Genomic DNA, 6000 nt, shown 5'->3' on the forward strand with positions numbered 1-6000 from the left:
TCACATTATCACTAGCATATATGAACACAAATCTTGTTGTGAGGATTTTGTTCAACAAAAGAAAACCTCACAATAAATTTTAAAATATATATAAAAAAACACAAAAAATATCATTATATTTAAAATTTAAAATTATATGACAATATAAATATAAAATATAGATATATCTTGTTAATAACAATATAATATTGTGATAACAACATGATAGTTTAAAACTAAAAAATATTTTGAAAATAAAAAATGATTGTACTACCTTATAAAAATGGTGCATTCTCGCAAAAACCCACAAATATGTCAAGGTCCTCTGCATGTCCAAAATCATTGATTCCTGATTTTTTTATGATCAATTCACCTTCACAACATATTTGTGTTGACCTCCTGACATTCACACAAATATGTTGTGAACCATTGAATATAGTTAAAATTGAGAAGATTCACAATGTATATGCGCAGACCTCTTAACGTTCGCACAAACATATTATGAACATTTGAATATGTTTAATATAACCAAGAGATTCAGAATATATTTGTGCATATCCTCTCAAAGACCTCTTAACGTTCTTACAAATATATTGTGAACCTTTGAATATGTTTAATATAACCAAGCGATTCACAATATATTTGTGCATATCTTCTCAAATTCACACAAATATGTTGTGAACCTCTAAATATAGTTAAAATTACTAAGAAGATTCTTACCATATTTATTTAAACCTTTTCACGTTTACACAAATATGTTGCAAACCTCAGAATATATACAATTAAAATTATTGAGGATATTTGCAACATATTTGTGCGGATCTCCTCACGTTCGCACAAATATGTTATGAACCTTCGAATATGGTTAAAATCTTCGAAGTGATTCATAATGTATTTGTGTGAACCTCCTGACGTTTGTACAAATATATTGTGAACATCCGAATATGGTTAAAACCAATGAGAAGATTCACAATATATTTGTATGGGCCTTCTCACGTTCACACAAATATGTTGCAAAACTCTGAATATAGTTGAAATTATTGAGGATATTCGCAATATATTTGCATGGTCACACAAACATGTTGTGAACCTCTGAATATGGTTAAAATCTTTAAAGAGATTCATAATATATATTTGCACGAACTTTCACACGCTCACACAAATATGTTGTGAACTTCTAAATATAGTTAAAATCATCGAGAAAATTCACAATATATTTTTGCGAACATCCTTACATTCGCACAAATATGTTGTGAACCTCCAATATTTGTTAAAATCTTCATAACATATTTGTGTAAACTTTCTCACGTTCGCATAAATAAATTGTGAACCTCCAACTATGGATAAAATCATCAAAGAGATTCACCACATATTTGTAGCAACTTTCTCACATTTGCACAAATATGTTGTGAACCTCTAAATATGGTTAAAAGCAAACTAAGCATATTCACAAAATATTTACGAGAGTCTATCGACTTTTACACAATTATCTTGCAAACCTGCAAAAGATTAAAATCAATCAAAAGAGTTTCACATGATATTTGTGTGGATCTGCCAATATTTACATGAATATCTTGCGACAAATATTAAAACCAAACTAAGGATATTCATATGGACCTTTCGATATTCACAAAATATCTTGACATCTTATAGTTGCATGATTTCATACTTATATAAATACTTGTGTTTTTTTTATTATATTGTGAATATTCTCGATGATTTTAACTATATTTAGAGGTTCACAACATATTTGTGTAGACCTATATATTTATTGTACGAACATAATGAGGTCTTCACAAATATGTTGTCAATCTCCTTAGTGATTTTAATTATATTTGAAGGTTTACAATATATTTATGAGAGTGTGAGGAGATTCACACAAATATGTTGTAAATCGCTTTAGTTTGATTTTAACTATATTTGGAGATTCACAACATATTTATACAAATGTGAAGAACTTCACGCAAATATGTTGTGAATCTCTTCAGTGATTTTAATCATAGTAAGAGGTTCAAAATATATTTGTGTGAATGTGAGGAGGTTTGCACAAATATGTTGTGAATCTATTCGATGATAACTATATTCGGAGGTTCGCAATATATTTGTGTGAATGTCAAGAGGTCTACACAAATATATTGTGAATCTCTTCGGCAATTTTACTATCTTCGAAGGTTCATAATATATTTGTGTGAACGCAAAGAGTTCCTTACAAATATGTTGGGAACGGTAAAATAATCCTAAAAAGTCGGCAATCAGTCATTTTAGACATGCAATTTTTTTTTACATATTTGTGAGTTTTTGCAAGAACACGTCGTTTTTATAAGCCAATGCAATTGTTTTTTGAAATATCAAGTTTTTCTTAAAATTATATCATTTTTCATTTTTTAAAAGCTCATGACAAAACGGGGAGATCTTCCAAAAATGGCCAATATTTATGATTGTGATGATGTAGTCGACTTTGTTTATCTTAGAGAATTCAGATATTATTCCACTCAAATCTGGTTATCGTTAGAGAGGTAAAATCCTTGTATTGCTCCTAATGAGAGTCATGCTAGGATCTGGGGACCCAGATTAGGGGATCACGGATAACTGGTTTTGGTTTCCATTGGGGCCAGGGTCCTAACAAACTGTTCCCATCCAGCCCAGTGACATCCCGGGCTCAGAAAGCATTAAAACAAAACTAAAGACTAATTAACAATATGCCCCCACCACTCTCAAACAGTGATCTGGTCTTTACCTGGTGGGAAGTCACCGGGAGTAAATGGCTACCCAGCCCCAAGGCTTAGTCGGGTGGAGCCTTGGCTGCTAGATGGTGAGTCAAGGTTCGATTCTCATGGGCATCAGCCTTCTGTGCAAGCCAACACGTAGCATAGGCTCAGTGGTCCTAGCCTCAGAGTTTTACGCTGACAGCACGACGACCGCAAGTGTGGCAGGCTGAGTCAGCGCAACTAGGTCTTCATGTCGGGTGCATTTTCTTCGGGTTATAAATTTAAAATAAATGTCAAACCAGCTGAATTCTTTTGAGCAATATCGTAGACTTGCAAACTGGACTTGTTGAATGTATTGACTGAATTTTACAGTAATGCGAGGTTCCCCAACAATTTGGGGAACTGAGAGCAAAGGAGTGAGGATATTAACAAGTTTAGACCGATATCGTTGATATTCAAAATAATCACCAAAGTCCCTTGCAGCAAGGTTAAAGAGAGTTATTCACAAGATCATTTCTCCAGTTCAGAACACACATTCATCCTCAGGAGGGGACTACATGACTGTTGCGCTCTTGCACAAAGCTCTTCATTATATCAATTATTTCCAAACAATGAGCATTGACCCCAAATTTGATTTGGGACTCAATAGAACAGAGTTGCTTGATTAAATGCATGAAAAAAATGGGAGTGAGAGATAATTGGATCAGGCAATCCTTGCATTTATTAATATAAGTCACACTCCCTAAGTTCTTAAGGTAAATCACTCTTATGCAAAATAAATCAAAAGTAGCAACAAGCTCAAAATGGCATTTCTTTTCCTACATAATAGGGCATGTTTGGTTGCATCTTGTGTGATTTCGAGTCGTGATTTGAAATCACATATTCCACCTTGTGATTTGAAATCACATGAGATTCGCCGTTTTGTTTCTCATTTTCATTTTCTGATGGCATATTTCACCTTGTGACTTAAAATCACATGAGATTCACCGTTTCTCATTTTCATTTTTTGATGGCATATTCTACCTTGTGATTTGTGATTTGAAATCACATGAGATTCACCATTTCTCATTTTTATTTCCAGATGTTTGGTTAGTTGTGCAAATAAGAGTCATTCTCTAGTTTGCATGAGATTCTTTATCTCATAAGAGGTTACCATACAATGCCCACTTGTCAAAAAAAATTCCACGACTGCAAAAAGAAACTTTGGAATCCTATGGTCAAAGATAACGAAAAGCAATTAGGCATTAATTCTTTTTGGAGTGAGAAAATTGCGGACCAGCTCTTGCACCATAATTATGAATCTATACTTATGATGGGACCACATATTTTCAATAATTATATGATGATTTTGGGTGATGAATTAAGAGAGGATCACATCAGAGGCACCTCTGATGGTAACACTGTGAGATGTGCCTTAGATGTCATTACATCCATCAAAAGGAACCGTGATCAGGTGTCATCACATGGCACACTCTGAGTGTGCCTCTGCACCTGGCTGCCCTTCAGATAGGTGCAGAGGCACCTGATCCTGACTCAATCAAAACAGTGAATAGGCTCATTGTGAGACATTAACTTTTATACCATTTTTCAAGATCATATCCGAATCTGGCGCATTTATGGAAGATATAGGAGGCATGCAACTCATTTTCATCATATTCGTCGCCCAACATTTATGTCACATAAAGTAGAATCCCTTTGCTACGTGGGGCTTAAGAGATAGGGGTCTGCCTAGGGGTGGCAATCGGGTCGGGTTGGCGTGTCAGCATACCTCAACCCGAACCTGACCCGTTTATTAAACGGGTCGGCTGTGGCAAACACGAACCCGACCCGTTTAATAAACGGGTAACCCGACACGACCCGCCAACCCATTTAATAAATGGGTTGGGTCTGGTAAACGGGTTTTCAGGTTGGTGGGTCGGGTTGGCGGGTTGACAGATCGGGTTGGAAGGTAGGCAGGTTGGCGGGTCGGGTTGGCAGACGGGTTGACCCACCCGCCTAACCCGTTTATTAAACGAGTCAGCCGGGTTGGCGGGTTGGCATACCCCCAACCCAAAACCGCCTAAGAGGCGGGTTGGCGGGTCGGGTCAGAAATTGCCACCCATAGGTCTGCCTGACCCAACCCAAGCTTGCCTTTCAAAAAAGAAATTGTAATAAAAAAAAAAGAGATGTGTACGTGGTCTTGAATGGACAGGCTAGCACAATATCTCAAGTCATTTCATGGACATGAACCCTCCAAAAACACACAGTCAAAGACAAAGTTACATGTCCTATCATAGTAAAAGTAAACTAAAGCCATCAAAGTGAAAAAGTAACTTTAATGGCATGACGTTTAGAAAATCTTAGTTTTGCATCTTGATAGAACAAGGGCACAGATAAGAAACAAAGTCTGAGAGTCTCAGAAAAAAAAAAGGAAAAGCCTAAAGAGTTCCTGCCAGACAAGCTTGCTGATCTTTTTAGTGTAAAAAAAGTTTTTTTTATAACTATAACAACAAAACCAAGACTTAATACAAGACTTGGTAAGCGCCCTTTTTGCACCCTGAGTCTGGAACAAGGTTGAGAATTGAAGAACTGCAAGTTCTCCCTTCTAGAACAGAACTAATATGATTGACCCGATAAGGATTATTGGATTTTTCCATGTCCACAAGAGGCTTAAGCAATGCAACAGTAGTGTCATACAACATACAAGCTTCAGGGAAAATAATATCTTCCTCTACAAAAGAGCTACTGATTTTTAAGAAGGTAACCTTTGCATCTCTAATAGAAAACACTACCTTTGTCCCCAGATTTAGACACTGTGATGACACGTGTACTTGAAGCATACGTTGCATAGGTGACTGCCACAAATCAATAATATGACCACGTCTCAACGGATATAAGAAAAACCTTCACAATCGATAGAATCCTCGAGATTTTCCTTGAAAACCTCACCAAAAAAAAAACATATTTTCTCTCTTTACCTTTGCTACTGTAATTGTGTTGTCAAGGTTCACAGTGAAAACTAGATCATTAAGCTTAAACGTGGTATAATATCTATTTGCATAATATCATAACCTAGTTTGTAAATTAGGCTTTATACCAAAACTGGGTTCTAAAACACCTAAACTAAAGTAGGCTTTTCACACCAAAACCCACTTTTTATTACATGGGCCCCTCTCAACCTTGCTCATGTTGAACCTCTGCCCCACCATTCATCACCACTTTTTTTGCCCAACTGTGCACCAAAAAATGGTCTTTTTTTTTTTTGAAAGGCAAGCTGGGGTTAGGCGGATCCCTGCCAATTATACAACTATACCATTGGGTTTTTGAAACTGCA

This window comes from Nuphar pumila, chromosome 7 (assembly GCF_984573655.1).
Source record: "Nuphar pumila chromosome 7, dmNupPumi1.hap1.1, whole genome shotgun sequence".
NCBI classification, from domain to species: domain Eukaryota; kingdom Viridiplantae; phylum Streptophyta; class Magnoliopsida; order Nymphaeales; family Nymphaeaceae; genus Nuphar; species Nuphar pumila.